The sequence below is a fragment of the Sminthopsis crassicaudata genome, chromosome 4 (assembly GCF_048593235.1).
Source record: "Sminthopsis crassicaudata isolate SCR6 chromosome 4, ASM4859323v1, whole genome shotgun sequence".
In the NCBI taxonomy this organism is placed as follows: Eukaryota; Metazoa; Chordata; class Mammalia; order Dasyuromorphia; family Dasyuridae; genus Sminthopsis; species Sminthopsis crassicaudata.
In genome coordinates, this window is record NC_133620.1 from 468,835,326 (window position 1) to 468,861,460 (window position 26,135).

Here is a 26,135-nt window from a genome sequence, read left to right on the forward strand (position 1 = left end):
CGGCGGCCGAAGGCAGCAGCTGTCAGCGGCTCCCGAGCCGCGTCCCCGCGCCCAGCCTCCGGAGCCGGCGCACGCCCCGCGCCAGCCATCTGGCCCCGGAATAAAGGCAGATGCGGGCGGCCGGACGGAGCCGCGAAATACTCACGGCCGGAGGGGTCCTGCACGCGCCGCTCCGCCGCGGAGAAGATGGAGGGCCGGCGGCCGCGCACGGGGGGAGGCCGAGGCCGGGACCCGCAGCCCGCGCCGCTCCGGCCAGCCCACTGCAAAGGAGCCCCGGCCGGGGCTGACGTCACGGATTCATGAATGGATGGAAATCGGGCCGCTTTAGGATTCCGCGCAGCCCCGGCTGTGCCGTGTGCCACGCGAGAGACGGGAGGGAGGGAGGGTCCGCCGTGAGGAGCGGCCAATCAGCGGCCCTGCGCCGTGGCCTGCCTGCCGGGACCAGGAATCTGGGCACAGGATAAACAAAGCCCGCCAATCAGGCTCGTGCCACAGGGCTTCTGACACAGGGCGATGACAGGATCTGGCAGCGCGCACGGGAGAGGGGGTGCGCGCGCGCGAGCGCGCCTGCGTGCGCCCCTGTGGGGAGGGGGGTGCGCGCGCCCGCGCGCGAGTGTGTTGGGGGGCGGGGAGGGGGCGATCCTGTGGGCGTTTGCTGCCGTTGCTGAATCAGGCAGCGAGAGAGCGATGCCAGCCACTCTCGGGGGCTCTATCTCCAGGACGAGTCAGCGCCCCGAGGGGCTCCAGGGCACGTAGGGCGGCCCCCCACATTTACAGAGACCACCGAGCCCCGAGGAAGCAAAGGGCCCTGCCCTCGTCCGCACCCCCAAAAGGGAGCCTAAGAGCCGGACCCTTCCACCTCAGGCAGCATTTCCGCCCATTATGCCAGGACGGTCCCTGATTTTACAGATGGGGAAACTGAGCCACAGAGAAATCAGAGCCTCCAGATCTGGAGCTGGAAAGAGCTGCCGAGGCTGTGATGTTCTGCTGCTCCTTCTCTGGGAGCAGGTCTCTTGGGGAGCTTCCGGAGGCAGCCTTAGTTTCAGGTCAGTTCAATCCCCTCCAGTGCAGCCAGGAGGTAAAGTCCAGCTCCTTTATCCTTCCAAAATCTCGTCTCCTTCACTTGGGGCTCGGCTGGTTCTCGGGAGCCTTCCTCTCTCCTTGGTTCCGAGAGCTCCGGCTGCTGGCCCTTTGTCTGCCAGCTTCAGGCTCTCCTCTTCCCAAAGTCCAGCAGCACAAAGGTGGAGGTGGGAATGACTCCTCCTCCCAGAGAGTGGGCTTGTGGGTGGGCTTGTGAGTCTCCCTAACGCCAATCCTCGTGGTCAATCTCCTCCCAGGGGCCTTGTCCTCTTATATGCTCTCTAAAGATGTGACATCCAATGTGTGAACCAATGAGCGAACTCCTTTAAAGGTGTGAACTAAGTACATTATCTCGTCTCAAGTTCTGGCCCATAACATCTTCTTGTAGGATTAAATCAATCCTACTCAATTAGATAACTATTGTCTCTACTCGTTCCAGTGATTTAGCACCTTGTAAGAATCCAAACACTAGTCCAATGCCTCTTCTTACGAATGAGGAAACTGAGGCACCGGGAGGTTCCGGGACTAGCACAACCACACACGTGACAAAAGCAACAATCTTTGGCTTCCACCTCAGCTCCTTCCCCTGCAGTAACATCCCCCACCCCCACCCCATTAGAATACTTTCTACCAGTTCCTAGTAGGCCTCGTCTGACAAAGTAGACCCAAGGTGGTCTAGCTGATTTCCTTCAGAGAGGAGAAGATCCCAGAATTAGGGATGGAAAGGACCTTAGTCACAAGTGAATTCAATCCAAAAGACATTCAAAAAGCCAGGCCTAGTTTTTTAGATATGTATCTTCTTCCTTGGGTAAAGGGCCTCAATTACTAAGCCCTGGGGAATCCAGAAGAAAAAGCAAAAACAGACTCTTCCCTCAAGAAACTAGTATTCTAAAGAGATAAGCAGCCCAGGCATAAATGAACACACAGAATAAGAATAGCAAGCCTTTGCTCGGAGCTTCAGGCTTGGTAAAGTGCATTGCTAATATTTCATCAAGATTGAGCTCAGTTCCAATGATCTTGTGATGAAGAGAGCCATCCACAATCCAAGAGAACTTGGAGCACAACAGAGCATTCTCACTCTTTTTATTGTTTATTTGAATTTTGTTTTCTCATTTTCTTTTCTTTTTGATCTGCTCTTTCTTGTGCAGCAAAAACATTATATAAAGATTGGATTTACCATGTTTAACATCTATTGGATTGCTTGCCATCCGGGGGAGGGGAGGAGGGAAGGAGGGGAAAATTTGGAACACAAGGCCATGCAAGGGTCAGTGTTGAAAAATTATCTGTGCATATGGTTTGAAAGAAAAAAGCTTTAATAATCATAAAGAAAGAAAAAAAAAATTCATCAACTTCTCCCCATCCAGGTGACATTCTTATTCCTATTTTAGATGTAGGACTTCCTCTCAGTCACAAACTTAGTAAATGTCCAAGACTAGTCGTCTATCCATTTGCCCAGTAAGTGTTTATACAAGGTAACTAGGGAGCAGCAGAGGGAGAGGAGGGGAGGGAAGGGCAGGAGAGTGCCCAAGTGCTGCCTGAGCGAGTCTAGAAAGAAATCTGGCACCGTAAGGGAACATGGGACTGGCTGGTTCAGAGGAGGGAGACACAAGCTTGGTGGGAGCAGAGCGGTAAGCGCGGGTGACCCCAGGTCGGTAAGAGCAGGTGACCCCAAGTCAGGCATTTCCTGTCCTGTCTGCTAAAATGTCAGGACAAGTCAGCCTGGGAGAAGGCTGCATCTGCCATGAACTGTCAGAGTTCGCTTCCTCAGAAGATTTCATTTGTTCTGAACAAAAAGGAGTGTCTGGCCTAATTAAAAACACTCCCCCTCCCCCCCAGTCCCACTGTTCAAAGAGGACCACAATTAGGGAACCCCTCCCATCCCCAAATAAGCCCTGACCAGTCAAGCCCCTGCCCCTGCTCTTCCTCACCCTGAAGATGGGCTGCAGACCTGGCCACATTCTCAGGGTGGGGGCCTGTTTCCTAGTGACCGCTACCTCCAGCAAGCTCTTCCCAGCTCCCTCTCACACACAAGTGCTGGCCAGCAAGCTCCCACTAGGGACGCTTATACTTCAGGGAACTTAAGGATCACAGCTCTACAGTTGGTAGGAAGCTTAGTAGCTGAGTCCAACCTCCTCATTTACAGAAGAGGAAACTGAGGCTCCAGCTCACATAGGTCATAGAAAGGACCAGGTTTCTTTTCCCTGGAGCAGCGCCAGGGGTGTGAACCCATGTGGAGAAATGTCTCCTTCCTTCGGACGCTCCCAGGAGCCCTCAGGAGTGTACAATTCCCTGGGGAAGTGCCTTCCCCAGGCCAGAACTACCCAGCATGCTAAGGAAGTGGGGAGGATTGGGAAGGGATGATCAGATTACCAGGGTCAGACCCTACCTGGAAGGAGCAGGGTTGACATGGACACGGCCACTTCCTGATGGGGGTGTGGTTATTAAGAAACAGTTGTGATCAGCTGGGGCCTGGACAGGAATCTTCCTCCCTAAGGGTTTTTCATGGTGACAAGAGGAGCCTCTGGCCACTGCTGATTGGTAGAGGCTGCACCCCATTATTCTGCTTGGGAATTCTCTCCTGTACTGTGGGGGTAGAGGGAGCTGCCACATGGCACCCCTACCTGGTTCCTGAATCCCCACCAGCAAGTCCTGGTAAAGCAAGCTAGACTCGGACAGTTCCAGGAGCCTCCAGGCCTGCTTTTGTGGCCCCTCTTGGTTCCTCTCTCAGAAGCACTGTGGCCTTCTCGCCATGCTCCTTCCCCTGGCCCATCCTCACACATCAGCTCAGGCTTTGGTATTCCTGGACACCCCCTTAGGACTCTGTCCAGTGCCCTGTAGCTCACCCCACAATGGACACAGTGTGCCATGGGAACTGTCCCACTCCAGGGCCTTGGAGGCTGCAGCTGGCTACTAACCCTTTCCCTCCCATCCCTGGGTGCTGGAAGGAGACGGCTGTCAACTAGACGGACAAAAATCTCTGGTAGGAAGAGAGAGACATTCTTACCAAGACTGTGAAAGCTGAAAAAGGCCTCTTGAGAGGAGAAGCTATGAAGGAATGGACATTAGGAAGACAGCAGACGTGGCAGAGTGGGCAAAGGTCAGCCTAGAATTTAGGGAGGACATTCCTGCCCAGTCTGCCCTGACACTCATGTCTGAGTCTTATGTCCTAGAGCCAGAAGGACCCATTTCCTAGGATTGTTGGGAAATGAGGGTTCGTGACACTCAGCTAAGATATATGTACAGCAAATGCTATGGAAACAGTGGCCAGAACAAGAAGGATCTTGTCTGTGTATTTTCAAAAACTTGTCACTATTTCCTGTGCAATCCTGTACAAATCCCTTCATCTCTCTAACCCTAACCTAGTCAATCAATGGCAGATCAGGTTTTAAACATGTGAAAACAAGATGGTCTACACCTTGTGAACGCCTTTATTCTAACCTGTGTTTGGCAAGCGTATAATCAGGTGGTAGTTCAATCTGCCTGTGGAAGACCTCTACTGTGGAAGATTCTAATTCTCGTAGAGAATTTTAGGGGGAAGAGGAAAGAGATGGTTTTGTGGGGGTTTTGGCTTAGCCCTCCCCTTTGACTTATTGGAGTCAAATTATTGTTATTGGAGTTAAATGGAGTTACTGGAGAAGTTGGACCAGTAGGAGACCATGGATCCAGCTGGATCAGTGGGAAACTCACGGAGGTCACTGAAAAACACCGATGCACTTAGACGGCCACCCCAAACAGGAAGAGTTTCAGGGAAGTGTCAGCCTGGGACTCTTCAGTGACCCAAACCCTCAGACCTCAGCAAGGCACTTGGGTACACATAAAGGGAACTCCCCAAGGGCTCCTCAGACGGAGAGCTCTAGTGACCAAGAGGAGTGAGTGACCTTTCAGCCATGTGTGACTCAGAGGCATCTACAAGTTTCCCACTATGAAAGAGTGTGTCCCAGATTTTGGAAGTAGAGGGGGGTGGTTGTAGCTATAACTGTTGCTTTGCCATAAAGGCACTTCACAAAAGCTAATTATCGAAGGGAAGACTACTTGGACTAGAAACCCTGAGGGGACAGGTGCTCAGCTGCCCTCTGGAAACTTGTTCCACTGATGTAAGAGGTAGCATAACTGGTGGGAGGAAGTGTAAAAGGAGAGAGATGGATAAGATCCATCTAGGATCCTGTGAACTACAGGGCCTTGAGAGCCCAAAGCAAAGTCCCCACTATAAAGAAACAGTCCAGACTTTGCTTGCTTTGAGATTAACTGAGTCTTTAAGAAAAGGATTCTCTGTGTTATGGGTTGAGGCAAGGATGAGGGATGACAGAGTGAACAGCCCCATGTTTCCCTGGGATGTCATCGGAAAGCAAAGAAGGGGCCCTGCTGGATTCTGGGTGTGGAACTCATAGGAGGCCACGGACAAAAGACACAGAGATGAGCAGCAGAAACTCGTGGGCTACGATCTACGGCATGGAAGAGAAAGTCAGATCAAGGAGGACACAGTCCAGTGGCCCCTTTAAGTAAGAAAGGAACAATGATCAAGGAAACCAAGAAAGTATTCCACAAACTGAAAAGATTCCCTTTAAGGGTAAAAATAAGGCAGCCAGCTGAGCTAGTTTCACTGAAAAGTAATAAACAAGCAAATAAATAAAAAATAAAACAAAATAATCCCAAAGTCAAAACCTCCACATGTTAAGGAAATGCTTAAGAAAATCCTGAACTTTGAACCAAGAATGAAAAACAAATATTATCGACTGATATTCTTGGTATTTTTTTCGCCTCCCTATTACCTCTAGGATTAACTTTATCCCTAGTCAGCTTGACCTTACGGATTTATTCCACATTATTCCCTTTCACGGCCCCTCCCCCAGGCAACCCCATAGGGTGACCAGTCACGTAGCCAAGCAGGGTCCTCAGAACCTTAGCCCTCTCCCCTCTTCCCAATGATGGTGATCTCTTGCCCTACATGGCAGAAGCACCCTAAGGGTCCCTAATCAGCCCAACAGTGAAGTCTTGGGACATTTGCATCAGAATTTGCCTACAGTAAAGGTGTTGTTTTCCCTAATTAGAAAAGAGAGCTTCTTGAAAACAACTGTGGAGCTTTTCTGTTTATACACCCAGATTTTAAGCATTTATCAAACTTTTCTTCTTTCTTTCATTCTCTCCCCTCAGATCCATCCAAAGGAGCCTTCTAACTCTTCAGCACACAGGAAAACCATCTCCCCCATTCATTCCTCTCCAGACCCTATTTCCATTCCATCTCCCAGGCCCAAGAGGGGCTCCCTCCAGCCCTGGAATTCACAGGACCCTCTTCCTAGGATTGGATGGCTCCTCTCACACCCAGAATTTCAGGAGGTCACAAGCTAGTCTTGTCCAAGTTTCTGACTTTCCTAAACAGTCTGAACTACCACTGGACAACCCTCTTTTATATATCACCTTCCCCCATTAGAATGTAAGCTTCTTTCAGCTTCTATTTGTATTCTCAGCACACAGTAAGTGCTTAATAAATGTATGCAATCTCTCCCAAAGGTACTTTGGTACCAAGGCCAGAATGCCCTCCCTCCTCATCTTGGAATTTTTTAGAAGCCCTCCCACCTCCAACATCCCTCTGTCCTGATTTATTTTGCAGATAGCTCTACATGTACATGTCTCACCCGGCAAGTCCAAGCCAAGCTCTTTGAGGACAGGAACTGTTTGTCTTAGTGGTTCTTGGAAAGCCAAGACCAGGCTTGTCATATAATAGGCACTCAATAAATGCTTGTTGACTGAATGATCCTTGGGATTCCAAAATCCCAATAACCCCTCCTTGAACACTTCTCTAAGATTCGGAAACCCCGGGGGAATATGAAGAAAACTTCTAGTTGTTAACAAAGTTGACTTAGCCAATATTTTTATTAACGAGAATAAGCCGGCTTGTCAGCTAGGGAACAGAGAGTGCTTAGTTACAAGCTATTGAAAATCCTTAAGCTCTTAGGGCTGTGTCTTCCTTTTCATAAGATGGCTAATGCACTAATCCATTTAAAAGTAAATGGGTCTCTAAATTAATAAAATATCCAACTTCCCTCAAATGTCCCTTTCCCTAACATCTATGTTTGGATGGAAGCCATGACTGAAACTTTTGGGGTATTGAAAAGACTACCTGGAATTGCTTCACACACACTCACACATACACACACATGCACTTCCTCCAAAGAGAGAATTGACATTTCATGCCTTTTATTTTTTCACATGGATCTTTTGTCTTTTTTTTTTTTTAAGGGAATTTAGGGATAATCAAAATAAAGACCTTGAGAACGCCTTTCTACTCTTTTTGATGGTGTATTTCCTTCTCCCAATTTCCCTTTGACACTGAACATCGACTGTTGTTCCAAGTTTCCCTTACAGCTCATGCTGTCAACACAGATAAGCCACCATAGTCGTGCCCACAAACTCAAGGGGAAAAAAGGCAAACCCCTATGGAAGGAGAACAGGGCTCCTTCTCTTAAGGAAAGTGGAGGCAGACCATCCCAAATCTGGCCCCTCTGTGGTAGATACTGATCAGCCCACAGGACCACAGGTTGAGAGTTGGAAGGGCCCCAAGACTGACTTTACAATGCTCTTTCATTAGAATATAAGATCCTAGAAGGCAGAGTTTTCCTTTGTATTTGTATTACCTAAATTAGTTCCAAAACAAAATTTAGTTTCCCTAAAACTTTCCATTTCCTTTCCATTTTGATCTAAATGAGACGGTGCCCCGTCCTGCCATCTGGGTACTCTCATTAGAATAGCCCCATGATCCAAGGAAGGACGGGAATGTCTGCAGATTCCTGGTCTCCAACGCTGGGACCAGGAGGCTCAGCAGTGGCTCTTCCCAACGCTTCCTTCTAGCATGTGGCCTTTGGCCTGGGAGCTCAGGGAAGGCTCACGTGGACTGGCCAAAAGGCAGGGCCGTGGCCTATTTATTTGGGGGGTAGGGACAGTGTGCAAAGAGCTTCTTCAAAGCAGAAAAGTTCCATCCCAGACCTTCCAAAGCACTTGGATGGAGCTAAAAACCTGAGACTTCAAAAAACTAGCCAAGTCCTAAAGATTTTGTTTTAACTCAATGAAAGCAATCACTGAGTTAATTCTGAGAAGGTCTGAATCAACCTGCCTTAGGTCTAGAGCAGATCCCTCAGGATGGCAGCCTTGTCTGCAAAAAGACCAATTCGACTTATTTGAACAATTCAACAAGTTTCCTTGTTACTCACACTTCTGGGTCAGAGAGACTTTTCCACTGAGATCTGGATCAGAGGCTTTTCCACTGGAATCAGGCTCTTGTCTGTCCCTGTTCAGGCGCCAAATTGTAAAGGTCTGGGCTAGCTCCTCTGAAGGGCTCAGAATAAGTCCTTGCCCCACATTGGGCGCCAAAATGTAAAGGTCCGGTTGTCTCTAAGTTATCCTTCCATTCTGCCGTCTCAACTCAGTTTCCCAGTCAGACTAGACTCCTTGCCCTATTGCCCTCCTCTTTTAACCTAGCAGAGAATGGGCTAATGAGAACTCAGGGGCCAATGGGAAACACTTCAACCAATGAACTTGCTCCCTCTAAAGGTGCAAACTCCTTTAAACATATAAACTCTACCTCAGAAGTCCAAAGGTGTAAACTCCCTTCAAAGGCCTGAACCAAAGCTGTGAATTCTGAGCCAGAGAATTGTTTAGACAACCTGAGTTATCACCTTGTAATCCTAACATCTTTGGGCAAATACTCCAAAAGAAAGACCTTGCTTTGTGGAAGGAGCAAGGCCCTGCTTTCAGAAGAAGTGGGTTCAAATCCTGACTCCATCCTTACACAGCCAAGTTCTCATCTGTGGAAGGGAGAGAATAGTACTGGCACTTCCTGCCTCATAGGTCATTCTAAATCCAGGACCTAGAATTTTAGTGGCACTCTCAGGTGAGGAAACTCCCTCTTTGCAGATGTTCGGCTCCCCCAATCTCAGAGAATTGCAGGGGGACCCTGAGAGTGTGAGTGACTTATCTCTGGTTTGGTGGACACTGTATCCGAGGCAGGAAAATTGTTGTAGCTGGCAATAATGGCCAGGAATGATGAAGGAAAAGTGTGCGTGTGTGTGTGTGCGTGTATGTGCACACGTGCATCCATGCACTTTAAAAATCTCTGGGTATTGTGTCAGGAGTCTCCCTTCAAGGCTTGTTGCACTTTGGCCAAAACATCGATAAGTGTGAGATTTGCTGTAAATTACTTCAAACAAAGCAATGTGTTTAACCAACTTAAAAGGATCACTTAGACCCTGTGAAGGAAACTGCACTAGACACTAGAAACACCAGAGAACAGTCCTTACCCTTAAGAAGGTTACATTTCGGTCAGGGGAAAGCACAAACAGTAAATTAGAGTATACTAAATAAAATTTTAAAAAAGAATGAATGAAAGGGAGAAGAAAAAGGAAAGGAAGGAAACAAGGAAAAATAGAGGACCCGGTTCCCAGACCTCATTGTGGTATCCGGGTGACCATGTTTAACCTCAAACGACTAGAAGTAGAGGAAAGGTTTCAGGTATGGAGCCCTGCCACGTATCTAGTCACTGAAGGACAGAGCAGGGGTGTCCGGCGAGGGCTTGATCTGAAGAGAGAAACTAGAAAGCCTACCTCCTGGGCTAGGTTTGGCTGGAAGAAGGCCGCAGCCCCAAGAAATCACAGATAACTGAGTAAGTACTGAGGTTGGGTGCCCAGAAGGCCTCCCAAGAGGCCCCTGGAGAAAGGCTCTGCTGCATCTGATTATTCAGGGAAGACCTCATGGAAGAGGTAGCCATAGCCTGGGGCCTGGAGAACTAGCCGAGGGGAAGGCCGGCCCATGGACGTGGAAGGGAGCAGCGAGAGTGGAGTGGATGTAAAGGGACCACTAGAGACAAAGTTGGAAGGCAATGATGGGAGTTTCACCTTCCGGTATCTCTGCTTCCAGGTTCTGCCCTTGCCAATCCATCTTCCTACAGTATCAGTTCTTTCAATCAATCAAGCCCCAAACATTTATGAAATGCCTACTATATGCCAAGGACTGTGATGGGTCCTTGGGAAATGAAGCCAAAAAAACTCTGGGTGATCTCACATTCTATCAATGAATCAATAATCATTTATGAAGTGCCTTCTGTGCGCCAAGCTCTCTCCTCCTTTCGGGGTGCTCCCTCGTCCATCCAGGACAAAATGTAGGCTACTCAGCCCGCCATTTACATTTTAATCAGTCATTGGGTCTTTATGAGGCACCTACTGTGTGTCCGGCACTGACTGGGTTAGACGCTGAAGACATAAATACAAAGGCAGAAGCAGTCTGTGCTCCCAAAGATTCTGCATTCCCTTCCTTCCTGTGCTCTCTCTTAGCCAGACTATTCCCTGATCCTGCACTCCCATTTCCTACCTCCAGGCCCTAGGACAGACTTCACCCTCCTCCTCCCCGCCCATGCCCAGAAGACCCCCTTTTCTCCCTTCTGCCTGTTCAAAACTTAGCATAGGGGCCACCTCCTTCAGGAAGCCCTTTGGGATCATGCTGGTTATTAGTGTTCAGTCCTCAATACACTTTCAGCGTATTCTGCCCATTCCCCAGGAGGCCATAAGCTCTTTGAGGGCAGGAACGCTTTTCCCTCTTTTTGGCTCTAGCACCAGGACAGAGCCTTGTAGAGAAGCCTTAATTAAGGCTTCTCTAATAACCTAGAGAATTAGGTTAAAATTCTAATAATAACCATCCTTGAGGAACTTGCTGTTACTGGGAGAAGCACAGGAGGAGAACATCAGAGCGCCCCTCATCCTGTTGCATTAAGTGTAACGGGTGCTTCATCTTGGCTTTCTGCCGCTCAAGACAATTGGGCACCTGCCACATGGTTTCAGTCCAACATGCATTTAATAGTATAGCCAGTACTGACTGAGTCTCGGACAATTAGCAAAGGACTTTACACATTCTACTTCCTTCTTTGGTCCTTATGCAAACCATGGGAGGTGGGTGCTGTTATTATCCCCATTTTACAGATGAAGAAACTGAGGCTGAGAGCAGTCAGGGTGTGCACAGTTCAGAACACGGAGCTGCCTGTCCCGCTCTCTGTCCAGTATGAACTTTCAGTAGCTAACTAAGCATCCCAGGAATCTGTCGATAGCTTTCTGGAAGCCGATGGGCCATGGGATCCGGGAGCACAGAGAGGCTTCCCAGAAAGCAGAAGTCTTGTACTGGGGACACAGCCACCATGGAAGAGTCAGTGGATGGGGTTCCTAGATTAAACCCCAAAAGGGGAAAGGAGATCCAATAGTTCCCTGTTCAGAAGCTTGCCAGCAAAGCAGACTCCATCCTCCCTGGTCCGTGACGGTGTTGGGATGGCATTGGACCAGGAGGCCTGAGAAAATAATTCCCGGCTCCTCTGTCCTGCTCCCCACCACGTAAGCCATGTTATTATATGGAAGATCATTTTATTATATGACCATTAACACAGACCCTAATAAGAAGCTGCCCGGTAGAAGAGGAAGGAGACAGGGGCTCCCGTGGGGGGGACCTTCCTTCCTCAGGAGTCTGGCCACAAAAGCAGGAGAGCTGTGGGATGGCAGACAATGGGATGGCTGGAGCAGGAGGATTTTTGAGGCTGGGGAGGAAAAGGGGGGCTGGTGTTCAGTAAACAGTAGAAGTGACTGCCATGTGTGTGAACAAGGACAGTTTCCTGGCCCTTTGCCCACTGGCTGGCATCAGTGAAGATGCCAGCTTTTCTTAGAGTCTTGTTTCTATGTGGCTATATGCTGGGCCTGGAGTCAGGAAGACCTGACCGAGCTTAAACCTGGCTGCCATCGCTTGCTAGTTGTATGAGCCTAAGCAAGTCATATGACCCTCTGTCTGCCTCAGTTACCTCATCTGGACAATGGAGATAATAGCAGCACCTTCCTTTCAGGCTTATTCTGAGGATGTTTGTAAAGCATTTTGCAAACCTTAAACCTATGTAAGTGCTTATTATTATTATTATTATCATCATCATCATCATCATTATCACCTTTGTAAATATGAGTACTTGTATTTGTCAGAGAAAGTACAAATAAAATTTACATTTAAAATAAAAACTTTTCTAAAAATAAAGAGTGTAATAGAAATACTAAGAGGCACCTGATCTCATTGTTTCCAGCAACAGGGAGAGCCCACATCCTTCATCTTCCTGTGCTTCCCCATGAGGTCAGGCGAAGGGAGCCATATTTTTGCAGTCACTCATGAAGCTCTTTGGGAGGCGTCTTCTCTCTGAAACAACCAACAAGAAAAAGACATGAACAAAGTAGCCAGCTGCCAAATGGCCAAGGACTCGTTCCCCGAAAGGAGCTTTGACTACAAAAGGTCAAAACAAAACTTTGTTTTCTTACATTGGAACGCAAGGAAGCATCCTCCCGTGAGGATGCATGCTAAGGTCATATCCCCATATTCATGGCACTAGATGCTTGAGAGGGTAGGAAACATATGGCCCATACTTAATGTTATGAAAGGGTAGAAAACATATGGCCCATACTTATGTGCCAGGCTCTCGGATGACAACTAGAGAAGAGACAAGTTTGCTACTTTGAAGGAGTCTGTGGTTGTTAAGAGTTGTTTAGGGTCCCCTGAAATTTGTTTTTGAGTTGCCCTATTTTTCAGAAACAGGACCCAGAGCAGGCAGGAAGCCAGGGATGTGTCAGGGATAAAGCCCTGCCCCTCTCCCTTGGATGACACAGCATCCTTGGCAATCAAAACAGGTACTAGACAGTCTGCACTAGTCTTATGTAGCTGGGACCCCTGCAGAGAAGACCACCACCTTATCTTTGTGTTCTACAGTTCCCCAGGGGAAAGAAATGTGGGTTTTGCTCTCTCTTTGCTCCTCCCTATTGGGAGGCTTTTATTTATTTTTTTCCCTGAGGCAATTGATAAGTGACTTGCCCAAGGTCACACTGCCAGGAAGTGTTAAGTATCTGAGACCAGCTTTGAACTCAGCGCCTGAGTTCTCCTGACTTCAAGGCTGGTACTCTATCCACTGCGCCATCTAGCTGCTTCCTGGGAGGCTTTTTGTCCTTTTCCCACCTTTACTTTACTCTTCCCTCCTATACTGCAGCATTTTAGATGAGATTCCTGGCATCTCCTTCCTTAGTCGAGCTATTATAAAATTTTTAACTTCTGTATGGATGGTGAACTCTTTGGGCTCCACACGTCTATTAATTTCTCTTGCAATAAATTAAGTTTTCCATGATTGCACATGTGTAACCTAGATCAGACTGTTTGCTGTCTTGGGGAAGGGACATGGGGAGGAAGGAAGAAAAATTTGGAACTCTTATAAAAATCTTATCTTATAAAAAATATTCATATGTAATGGAAAAATTGAAATAACTACTTAAAAAAACTAAGCCTAGTTTTTTATTAATATCTTTCTATTTTCAAAATACATGCAAAAATAATTTACACTATTCACACTTGCAAACCCTTGTGTTCCAAAATTTTCTACCTCCCTTCTCCTGAGCTCCCTCCCCTAGACAGCAAGCAATCCAATATCTGTTAAACATGTACAGTTCTATATATTCCCATAATTATCAAGCTACACAAGAAAAAAATCAGATGAAAAAGGAAAAAGAGAAAGAAAAAAAAAGTAACCAACAACAAAAAAAGTGAAAAGACTATGTTGTCATTCACTTTCAGTCCCCATGCTCCTCTCTCTGGATTCAGAAGGCTCTCTCCATTACAAGTCTATTGGAATTGGCCTGAATCACCTCATTGTTGAAGAGAACCTGGTCCATCAGAATTGATTAGCCTATAATCTTGTTGCCATGTACAATGATCTCTTGGTTCTGCTCATGCCACTTAGCATCAGTTCATGTAAATCTCTCCAGGCCTCTCTAAAATTCTCTTGTTGATCATTTCTTACAGAACAATAATATTCCATAACATTCATATGCCATAACTTACTCAGCCATTCCCCAACTGAGGGGCATCCGTTCAGTTCTAGTTCTTTGAAACCACAAAAATTATTGCACATATGGCCCCCTTTCCCTCTTTTATGATCTCTTTGTATAAAGACACAGTAGAAACACTGCTGGATCAAAGGCTATACAGTTTGATAGTCCTTTGGGCATAATTCCAAATCACTCTCCAGAATAGTTGGATTAGTTCACAACTCCACTAACAATGTAGTAGTGTCCCAGTTTTCCCTGCATCCCCTCCAACATTTATCATTATCTTTTCCTGATATCTTAGCTATCTGAGAGGTATAAGATGATACCTTACAGTTGCTTTAATTTGCATTTCTCTAATCAATAGTAATTCAGAGCATTTTTTAAAAATATGAGTAGCAATGAAGAAGCCTAAGTTTTATAAAACTGTGATTGTCTGTTGACACATTCCATTTGAAGATGACAAATTGTATATAGTATGGAAGCCAAGAAAGAATGGCGAGTCAAGCCACAGGAGAGGAGACTGTGTGCTTTGTAGACTTACTGGCAGGATTCATTTGATTATGTTTCCATAATGGAAGGGGAGTAAGGCTTGGTCAGTTTATGGAAGACTATCTGAGGTACCCAACAATCAGATCCAGATGGCTATCAATGAGGAATTAGATAAATTAGATTTGTAAACTTTTAAAGGATGGAGGCTCCATCAGCAATGGCAACCACAATATCGTCTTTGGAGGACATTAAACTCAACAAAACATTTCTAATATCTGATCTCACTTTGTCTTTAACAACCATGAGGTGGGTGGGTGAGCTTCATTTTCAAAATGAGTTGTTGGAAGCTGTGACCTGTTTACAGTCACACACAGCAAGGATCAGGGCTGGAATTTTTTCTTAATAGTTTTTATTTATCAGATATATGCATGGGTAATTTTTCAGCATTGATAATTGCAAAACCTTTTGTTCCAACTTTTTCCCTCCTTCTCCCCCACCCCAGATGGCAGATTGTTGACCAATACATGTTAAATATATTAAAGTATAAATTAAATACATATACATCCAAACAGTTTTTTTTTTTTTTTTTTTTTTTTGCTATACAAAAGGAATCAGACTTGGAAACAGTGTACAATTAGTCTGTGAAGGAAATCCAAAATGCAGGCAGACAGAAATACTGGGATTGGGAATTCTATGTCCCTAGTGGTTCATAGTCGTCTCCCAGAGTTCTTTCACTGGGTGTAGCTGGCTCAGTTCGTTACTGCTCTATTGATGAGGGCTGGAATTTTAAGGTAAGTCTTCTGATGTCTGAATTCAGGAGATCCTCTGGCATATGGCTTCTCCAGCATTTTAGGTTCTAAGTCTAATACTTTATTATTTTTATTTTAGGTTTATTACTTTATTTAGGTTTGAAGTCTAATACTTTATTATCAGAGAATCTACTTGGCACGGAGGATAGTGAGCTGGATCTTAGAATCAAGGGAGATTTGAAGCTCCCTTCACTCCTATTAGTTGAGTGACTGGCTAACTGATCACTGAACCTGTTTCCCCACCTATAGAATAGGGATGATGATAATAATTGTACTATTATTACTTTCCAAGGTGGCTATGAGGCTCCAATGAGATAATATAAGGAGTTGCTTAGCAAACCTTAAAGCATCTGGTCAATGTCAGATTTAAATTATCATTTAAATAAATAGATGGAAATCTGGCAGCTGATGGAGGCTCACACTTCTTAATCAATTCAGAATTGAAATTCTGTTTGTTCAGATTGTGTGGCAACAAGCAGAAGTCCTTGAATGAAATTGTGATTGTCCTTCTACAAGCTCAAATCACACACTGATCTTCAGATTTTCAGGGACAGAAAATAAAACGGGGTCTTAGACGAATCTCACCACACACAATTTGGACGAATTAGAAAAAGTGTGAAAGGTAATGGAGGGCAAACTAGAACTAGTGTAAAGTTCCCCATTTCTCTGGTATTTTTTCCCTCCATAGGCAGAAATAGTTCTAAAGCCATTCCCGTATTAGGGAAGGTTGAAGGGAGCTTCAAATCTCTCCTGATTCTAAGATCCAGCTCACTATCCTCCGTGCCAAGTAGATTCTCTGATAATAAAGTATTAGACTTCAAACCTAAATAAAATAATAAACCTAAAATAAAAATAATAAAGTATTAGACTTAGAACCTAAAATGCTGGAGAAGCCATATGCCTGCCAGAGGATCTCCTGAATTCAGACATCAGAAGACTTACCTTAAAATTCCAGCCCTCATCAATAGAGCAGTAACGAACTGAGCCAGCTACACCCAGTGAAAGTTGAAGGTTGAAGACTATATGTTCTGAAGCTGGGGGACAATTTCCTCTCAGAAGCTCTTCTTTCCATGCATCTTTCCCCATTCCTAGCTATGTTTTTGGATCTGGAAATAAGATGTTGGGCTTTCACTCCTGCCTGGTTTAAACAGGATTTACACCTTTATTTGGAAAAATTACATTAAGGGATCATTCTGCCCAAGATAGAAAGGGATAGAAAAGCTTGATGATGCTGAAAGAAATCCTCTTATTTGGCCTTTCTTGAACGCTTCCTTGGCTTGATTGGAGACAGGAATGACATGGGAAAGGTTCTAGAGCCACCTGTCACATGAAGGCCTGGGCTGACACCCCGGACTAGGACAGCCTCTTGATCTCCACACACTTGGGTGAGGGACCCGCCTCTCCGAAAAGGGATAACTTGAACCCCCTCAGAGCAGGGTCAGCCCTGATGTGTCTTGGGTATGTGGCCTCAGATTCCTGCTTCAGGGCATCTAGAACAGCTTGAAGATTAGAGATGTTCAGGTGTGGGGGTGATTCCAGCTGTTCTCGAGGGATGGGAAGGGGTAACGGACAAAGGAGATCCCCTTCTACTGAGGAAGTGGCTGGGCCTGAACAAGGCTGGCAGAAATCGTTGTCCCAGACTTGGCACTGGGTCTCAGTCACAGTATCAGATCACAGTGGTCTTGACAGCTGAAATTCACTGTTAATCCCCAACTTTGCTAAAGCCAATATTTCCATTCTTCTTCCAACAAACACTCCTTCAGGATTACCAGCAAGGAGCACAGATTTCCCTGTAGCTGTTTTCCTCACATTCCCCTCGATGGAAGTGCTCATGGATAAGGGGCCTAGGAAATGAGTCAAACAATGAAGCAGGCCCCTAAATAACAAACAGGTGGCTTTAGAGTTGCATGTCAGAGTGTCCTTTGGGAAGCCCCGGACTAGCTGAAGTTGTATTGACCACCAAATAGTCCTTGCTCAGCACTGCCTGAAAGTCTGTTGTTACTCTTTCCTTTGAACTGATGTGTGTCAAGTACCTCTGGGAAGGTTAGGCAGCCCATTAAGTAGCTGCTGGTTATTTAGTGCTAGTATGAATTTTCTTTTATTCATGATTTAGTAGTAAAATCTCTATCTGAAGCACAAATTGCTTTCTCTACCATCACCAACAAAACAGCTTCTGCTTGAGCATCTCCAGTGATGGGGAACTCCCTAACAAAGCATTTTCCAATTCTAATTGTAAAAAGAAACCCGATTCTCTATAACTTCCATCTAACTGTTCCTAATTCTGCCCTTTGGAGTCATTGAGAATAACCTTAAGCTTCTGAAGGTTTTCCAATATTCAAAACCAACTGTTATGTCTCCTTAAGTCTCTCCTTTATTTCCTCATATTTCCTCCCTTTATTTTATTTTTTGCTGAGGCAAAATTGGGGTTAAGGGACTTGCCCAGGGTCACACAGCTAGGAAATGTTTTTTTTTTTTTTAATAATTTTGTTTTTTATTAATTTTTATAATTATAACATTTTCTTTGACAGTACATATGCATAGGTAAATTTTTACAACATTATCCCTTGTACTCCCTTCTGTTCCGAGTTTTTCCCCTCCTTCCCTTTACCCCCTCCCCTAGATGGCAGGCATTCCCATACATATTAAATATCTTATAGTATATCCTACACAGCTAGGAAATGTTATATTCTTCCTTTTAAGCTAATTAGCTGCCATTCCTTCAGCCCCTAGGAGCCATGGTTTTGAATCCATTGGACATCCTGGCCATATAAAGAATCCATGAAAGACTCATTGACCTGAACAGAGTAAAAACTTTTAGATGTGTAATGACTCCCAGGGCCTCCCTTCTTCTCTAGATCTGTCACAGACATCTGGTCGACTCTCCTTGTTCAGGCCCAGCCACTTCCTCAGTGGAGGGGGATCTCTTTTGTCCGTGACCCCTTCCCATCCCTGGAGAACAGCTGGAATCACCCCAGCATCTGAACATCTCTAATCTTCAAGCTGCTCTAAACGCCCTGAAGCAGAAACCCAAGGCCATTATGGCCTACCTCTTCCTGCAATACCTGAGGCCACATACCCAAGACACATCAGGGCTGACCCTGCTGTGAGGGAGGTCAGGTTATCCCTGTTTGGAGAGGCTGGTCCCTCACCCAAGTGTGTGGAGATCAAGAGGCTGTCCTAGTCCGGGGTGTCAACCCAGGCCCTCGTGTGACGACAGGTGGCTCCAGAACTTTTCCCATGCCATTCCTGCCTCCAATCAAGACAAGAAACCTTTCGAAAAAGGCCAAATAAAAGGATTTCTTATCAGCATCGTCAAGCTTTTCTGTCCCTTTCAGGAATGATGCATTGCTGAGGTGTCTTTGGGAGTAACCAGATCATCCTGCTCACTCCCTGAGCTTGTCATCCACTGAGACCCCTAAGTTTTTCTCACACCACGATGTGGTGACCCTCCCTGGTTTGTGCTGGCTATTGAAAGCACCCCAAAAGGTTCTGAGCCTGAGCCACCCGCAAGAGTCTTTTTGGGCCTCAGTCCCATTATTTGACAAATAATGAGCATGCCCACATCTCCATGACAACAGCTGATATTCCCAGAGTTTGTAAAGCTCATGAGCTCTCAAGTTCATCTAGCTCGGACCCACATTTTGTAGAGAGGCCACTAAGACCAAGGAACTTGCCCCAAATCACACAGCTAGAAAATGCTGAAGGCAGGATTTGAATCCAGATCTCCAAAGACTGCCTTGCCTGTCAGCTTGATGACCAGAAGCACTGATCCCAGAAGCTTGGAGCATACCGTAATGGGCTTCCTGCTCTTCCAATGCTCATCCAAGCACTTGGTTCCTAAGCCATTCGTAATAGAGCATCTAGTGTGAAATTTCTCTCTGGATTGGAGCTAATTTAATCTAAAAAAACCCTTAGTTACCACACTATGAGACAGATAATAACAGAAATACAAGGAAAGTACAGCAGCTTTTGACCTGAAGATTTTAAGTCTAGTAGGGCTGACACACAATAATTATGAACAATTTCAATGTGAAACACAAAATAGTAAATTTATAACTGAGGTTCAAGCATTCAATGGCCACACAGGATCGTGGGAGGGGACCTCAGAGGTCATTCGAGTCCAACCTCTTCAATGTCCCACAGGTAAAAAGAAGCAGCGCCAGGATTCCCCCTGAAGTCAGCAACTCCAAGTTTGGTTTCTACTGGGTCACAATGGCTACCATTTTAACTAGGTAGAATATGGCTGCATCATACCTTCATTCTGGAAGCCAGACATCCTAGACTACCCCAGGCTCCTTCTCTAATAGTCTAAAAAAGACCTGAGCTTAGCTGGGTACAATTTGTTCTACGCCAACTTGTTTGCGGGGCTCACAAGGCCGGTTCCAGCATCTAACCCAACCTGCAGAGAGCAGCAGGCAAGCAAGACCTTTCTCCTTTGGAGCTCCTGCCAACTCTGCCATCTTCCTGCTCTTCTACAGCTCTGCAGTTCTTCAAGGATCCCCCAAGATCAGTCATCCCCACAGTGAGAGGTATATTGCGTCTATTGGCTCGGCCCCCAGAACCCTTTCTAGATTCAGCAATGTGCTTTGCCCCTGCAGGCGCACTGGGCAGTCAAGTATGAGAGCCCACAGATTTTTCACACCAGAGTCTCCCCTCACTCAACCTCCTCGGCTTGTCCAGATTGAGTTTATTTACATCTATTTGGGTAAAGGGCCTGGTTCCCTGACTCCCTGCCCCCAAATCTACTACCGCGCTTTCTCTGGCCTGGGCCTTTCCAGCCACAAATGTTTTGATACAAAATCTCTCCAGCACCCTCCAGCCTTTAAAAAACAAACTCATGCTCCTAAACCTGAGGACTGATCAGACAATGTCTGCTTCTGCTTATGGGAGTATTTTACAGATTTTACTGTTTGCCTCTCCACTGGCCACCCCAAGACTGGGGGGAGAAGACTCAAGCTCAGAAGGTGAACCCAAGGATCTCAGCCCCAGAAGGTCTCATGCAAAGGGAGACACTGGGTCTTGCCAAGATGTGGCAAGCCCAGGCTCCTGACAGATGCTTGTTCCATCTCCTCTACTGGGATACCCCCAAACAGAAAGCAATATCTTTTCCCCAACCAATTTCTCCAGTCATTGCTGCTTTTCCCTTAGAAACTAGCACCAGTGGCAGAACTACAGGCCCTTCTGGTTCTAAAATGGTTTTTCAGCCACTTGTCTCTTCTTTCTTCTTCATCCCTCTTGCCAGTTGGTTGCCAACTCTGATGGTTGATTCTACCTCCACAACATCCCTCTTGGGCTCTGTCCCATCCTCCGTGCTTATGGATCCAGCCCACTCTCCTAGTTCAGGTTATTTATTCTTCTCTGGCCTCTGCCTTCTTCCCTAGTGATCCATTCCATAGCTACCAAACTGATCAAAGACACAAATCATACCATCTCCCTCTTCTTCAATGATTCCTTATTACTACCAGGAAAAAAACGTTAATTTAATTTAATTCAACAAGTTTTTTTTTTTCCCCCTGAGGCTGGGGTTGAGTGACTTGCCCAGGGTCACACAGCTAGGAAGTGTTAAGTGTCTGAGATCAGATTTGAACTCGGGTCCTCCTGAATTCAAGGCTGGTGCTCTATCCACTGCGCCCCCTAGCTGCCCTAATTCAACAAGTTTTAATTTAGTTCCAGCTACTCATCAGGCTCTGTGCTAGACACCAGACATATGGACAAAAATTAAAACAGTCCCTGTCCTCAGGGAGCTTCCCTTCTAAGGAAGGGGAGGGGATGGCGATGGATATAGACACACATAAAATAATGACAAACATATCAATACGGGGGGGGGGGCCGCAGCTAGGTGGCGCAGTGGATGGAGCCCCAGCCTTGAATTCAGGAGGACCCGAGTTCAAATCTAGTCTCAGACACTTAACACTTCCTAGCTGTTTGACCCTGGGCAAGTCACTTAACCCCAAATGCCTCACCAAAAAGTAAATAGGGACTAAAAAAAAAAAAAAAAATCAAATCCAACCTCAGACTTTCCTAGCTGGGTGACCCTGGGTAAGTCACTTCACCCTGTATACCTCAATTTCCTCATCTGTAAAATGAGCTGGAGAGGGAAATGGCCAATCACTTCAGTATCTTTGCCAAGAAAACCCCAAATGGGGGCACTAAGAAATACAGGATTGAAACAAGTTACAACAACACCCACTGATCAAATGACATTTACACTGCATCTTGGAGAGAGCTTAGGATCCTGAGAGGCAGAAGTAGTGAAGGGACAACCGGCTAGGATGCAAAAAAAGGGTTTGCAAAATGCATGAGGCATGCAGAGGGAAATCAATAAACATTTACTGAGCACCTACTGCCTACAGGCAGTTGGGGAGCCTACAAAGATAAGAGACTCTGGGGACACTGCATGCTGAGATAAAACCAACCAGGGGCCTGATAAATTACAGATATTTAACAGAGAGAGATATGAGAAAAGGGCTTTCAAATGGTGGCTGAGGGATTGGTGTTGCACCCTAGGGAACCATGGGAACTTGGGAGCAGGGCGATCCCAGTTACAATCTGCTCTAGGAGACCCACTCTGACTGGGGAGGATAGAGCAGAGAAGGGGGCCCAACTAGGAGGCCACTGTGAAGTCCAGGGACTAAAAGAAGGCAGCAGACATGGGGCTTCCCTCAGCTGGTCCCTTTTGTGAGTTGTGGGAACAGAGTTTGAGCTTAATGATAAATGAATTTCCATGTGGTTTCAAGGTCTACAGAGATTTCCTTGGAACAACTTATAAAACACACGGATCCATGAGGATTTCTACCTCTGTTTTCCAGAATAAACCAAATCGTGGAGCCATGAAGTGGCTTGTCTGCAGCAGCAAAGCTAAAGCCAGGATATGAACTCCGGCCCTGCTCTCTGAGCCAGGGCTCTTTCCACCGAGCAGCACTGCCCTTTGGGTGCCACGCCTTGGCCTGCATGACCTTGTGGGGGGAGTGAGTCCCTGAAGTCACTCTCCTTGGGGGGCGGACTTGGAAGTCTCTAAAATGCCTTCCATCTCTCAACCCAGGCGTCTGGCCCCATGGTCCCCTGGGCTTCAGAAAAAAACAAAAAAACAAAAAAACAGAAAAACCAATGGCCCAAGTCACCCCTGGGAGCACGTCAAGCTAAGCATGACAACCGAAGAGATTGGCAGGCAAACACTGGCAGAATTCCTGAAGGGATCATCATAGATCTCAATAGACCCCAACAACGCCATCCATTATGATTTTGATTTCATTGAATTAAAAAGGTTTTGCATAATACCCTTGGATCCAGCAGTTCTGCTACAGGATCCGTATCTCAGAGAAATCATGAAAGAGACAAGGATCCAATGTGCAACATGTTTTGTGGTGGCAAAAAACTGGAAACCGAGTGGCTGCCCATGAGTTGGAGAAGGGCTGAGGAAGTTATGGGACAGGAATGTAGCGGAATATTATTGTTCCATGAAAAATGAACAGCCTGGAAAAGTTTATATGAACTGATGTTGGTGGAGCAAGCAGCCCCAGGAAAACATTGTACACGGCCACAGGACTGTGTGCTCACCAACTAGGATAGATTCCGTGATCCACGACAAGCCCAATAAACTCTGGATGGAAAATGCTCCAGAGAGGGATCTATGGAGAATGAATCTGGATCAGAGCACAGAATTTCCCCCTTTTGTGGTTTGTTTTTCACTTTCTCATGGATTTTTCCCTTTTGGTCTTATTTTTCTGGCACAGAATGAAAGTATGGAGGGTGTTTGAGAGGTTGTCTTCTGATGGGGAAGGGAAGGGAGGGAGGGGGGAAGAACAACTTGGAACATGGGGTCTTACAGGGTCTTGGGCCTTTCTTTGCATGCGTTTGGAAGGATGGAATAGCACTGAGGAAAAACAACGGCATCTAATCGATCCCAAGATGTACAGAGGCCCTGCTCGGTGCACCAGGGAAAGGACAGCACCTACTTTGTTCCTCAGAACTAGGGGAGACATTGGGCACCAGTCAGGGCCGGGCAGAAGAAGGGCCGCCCACCTCACAGGACTGTTGGGTGGAAAGCCCTTTGTGACGTCACTGCTGGGGGGGGAGGGGATGAGGGGTCCGGAGGCCCAGGCAGAGACACGGGAGCTGGGCACAGCATGCCCCACCCGGCCACATCCCTGCCCAGCAGGTGGTGGAGCCCCGCTGACTGAAGGCCCTCCTCCCCGGGGAGGGGGCAGACGCTGTGTGCTCTCCAGGATGCTTCCTGGCAGCCCCTGCTTCTGGGGCTGTCTCCTCCTCCTCTGCCTGGGAAGGGTTCTTAGGGAGTGCCGGGGCTTCTCTGCGCATCCCCGCCCGCCGATGGGCCGTCTTCCCCATGTGGAACGGTATGAAGTGGTCCAGCCTCTCCGGTTACCCATCTCGGGAGCTCTGAACGAACTCTCTTCAAGCCCAACTCTGTATCCTGAGACCATCCGCTACCTCCTAGGCCTGAGAGGCAACAACTTCACCCTCCACCTCCGAAGGAACCGGCATCTGGTGGGGTCGGACTACACGGAGACCTACACCTTGGCCAATGGCACCGAGGTGACCGAGAAGCCACAGGCGGGGCAGCCCTGCTTCTACCAGGGCCACGTGGAAGGGCACCAGAATTCTGTGGCCAGCATCAGCATCTGTCGAGGGATCCGGGGCTTCTTCAAGACCGGCTCCACCATCCATCTGATAGAGCCCCTGGACCATGAGAACCATGGCAATCCCCAGGAGGGACAGGGCGGTGCCCAGGGGCAAGATGGCATCATCCAGGGGCGGCATGACAGCTCTCACAAGAGACACAGCAATGGCACAAACGAGGGGTATGAGCCTGAGCAGGAAGAACCCGGCAGCGCCTACAAAAGCCAGGGCACCACCGAGGCTACTCCCAGCAGCACCCAAGAGAGACAGGAAACCGATCCGGAGAGGGACGAGAGCGTCCGGGAGAGCCACAGCACCATGAGGAGTCATCAGAGGAGCAGCACCCAGGGCAGATACGTTGGCAACGAGAAGCGGCATAGGAGTGACCAGGGCAAGCACGCCATCTACAAGCAGCAAGACCTCAAGGAGAAACATAGGACTTGTGGCGTGGGCAAGGTCAGCCTGAAAGGGGAGCTGGAGACCATGATGGCGGCTGTGCCCTTGCCCCAGAACTGGATCCCGGGCTCCGCCCCGAAGGATACCCACTACGTGGAGCTCTTCGTGGTGGTGGACAACATGGAGTACAAGAAGTACAAAAGTCTCAAGAAGATGCGCCAGCGGGTGAAGGAGATCATCAATCACGTGGACAGACTTTATCAGGAGATCAACTTCCGTGTGGTTCTGACCGGCTTGGAGATCTGGGACAAAGGGAACAAGGCCATGGTGGACACCAACATCGAGACCACGCTGTCCAGCTTCCTCAAGTGGCGGGACAAGGACCTGGTCAAGAAGAAGCAGCATGACAACGCCCAGCTGATCTCGGGGGTCAGCTTCGGGGGTGCCGCCATGGGGCTGGCCAGGCTAGCCTCCATGTGCACCGAGGGTTCGGGGGGCGTGAGCCTCGACTTCAGCACCAACGCCTTTGGGGTGGCCACCACGCTGGCTCACGAGATGGGCCACAACCTGGGCATGGACCATGACGAAAACATCCAGGACTGCCAGTGTGACAACGAGCAGAACGGCGGCTGCGTCATGACCTCCAAGTCGGGCACCCTCCTCCCCAAGAAGTTCAGCAGCTGCAGCAAGTACAACCTGCAGAAGTTCCTCGGGGGGAACATCTTCTCCTCAAGCTGCCTGAACAACTTCCCCGTCCTGGAGACTCTCGAGGAGAAACCCGTGTGTGGGAACAAGTTTTTGGAAAAAGGGGAGGAATGCGACTGTGGCTTCCCCGAAGAGTGCTCCAACCAGTGCTGCAACCCCAAAAACTGCCGGCTGGCGGCGGGCGCCGAGTGCACCGAGGGCGAGTGCTGCCAGGCGTGCCAGGTGCTGCAGGCTGGGGAAATCTGCCGGGAGGCGCAGAGCTCCTGCGACCTGGCTGAGTACTGCGACGGCAAGCAGTCCAAGTGCCCCGAGAACGTGTACAAGGAGAATGGCACCCCGTGCTGGCAGGGCTACTGCTACAACGGTTCCTGCCCCACCTACTCGCAGCAGTGCCAGGCCCTCTGGGGCATGGGGGCGGATGTGGCCAAAGACAAGTGCTTCCTGCTCAAGCTGCCCAAGGGCTGCACCGAGGCTTTCTACCCCTCCCGGCAGGGCATTAACATGTGCGGCTACCTGTTCTGCTCCCGGCCCAGCCACATTCGGCCCACCCTGCGGCACCTGTGCAGTTTCCTCCTGGAGGAGGAACGCTGCGACCTGGCCATCACCCAGAGTGAGTACCACCATCCTTTCGTGATGGTGGCCACGGGCACCAAGTGCGACAACAAGAAGGTGTGCTACCACCAGAGCTGCCAGGACCTCAGCGTCTACGGCGCCAAGAACTGCTCCAGAAAGTGCCACCAGCGGGGGGTCTGCAATCACAAGCGCGAGTGCCACTGTGACCCCGGCTGGGCCCCCCCGGACTGCCAGAAGAAGCTCTCCGTGCTCAGGGAGGACCTGCTGGCCGCAGACAGGCTCAATCTGGCCCGCAGGGTTAACGTCCCAATATACGTAAGGGCCAAGAACGTACTGGTGGGCCTGCTGGTGTCCTTGTCCCTGGTGGTAGGGATTGCCCTCCTGCTATATATCTTCTACAAGTGGAAAATGCGAAAGAAGCAGGTCACAGAGGAAGCCCCTGCCCAGCAATAGTTACAAGAGGGAAAGTGTTAGGGTATCTTAGTCACACTTGGCATCGGGCTACCGGGGGCTGCCCAAAACGGCTGGCCACCCTGCCTGGTGTCCAGTATCCCAGATCCACTTTTATTCTCAT

General features: G+C 47.9%; 1 protein-coding gene and 1 pseudogene across 5 annotated transcripts in view; one reads left to right on the plus strand and one right to left on the minus strand.

Moving 5' to 3' along the window:
- The window catches only part of MAP3K13 (mitogen-activated protein kinase kinase kinase 13), a 75,365-nt gene extending 63,086 nt beyond the window's left edge, over positions 1-12,279 (minus strand). For 2 of the 5 annotated variants that reach the window (XM_074264255.1, XM_074264252.1), the window contains exon 1: positions 12,154-12,279. The gene's annotated coding sequence lies outside the window, so the exon portion shown is untranslated. Of the gene's footprint in view, positions 1-145; positions 351-8,285; positions 8,422-12,153 lie in introns of those variants that run through there. The other 3 variants (XM_074264253.1, XM_074264256.1, XM_074264254.1) reach the window with 3 other exon arrangements.
- An 11,299-nt stretch (positions 12,280-23,578) lies between these two features.
- LOC141540960 (disintegrin and metalloproteinase domain-containing protein 8 pseudogene) lies at positions 23,579-26,014 on the plus strand (annotated as a pseudogene).
- The last annotated feature ends 121 nt before the right edge of the window (positions 26,015-26,135 follow it).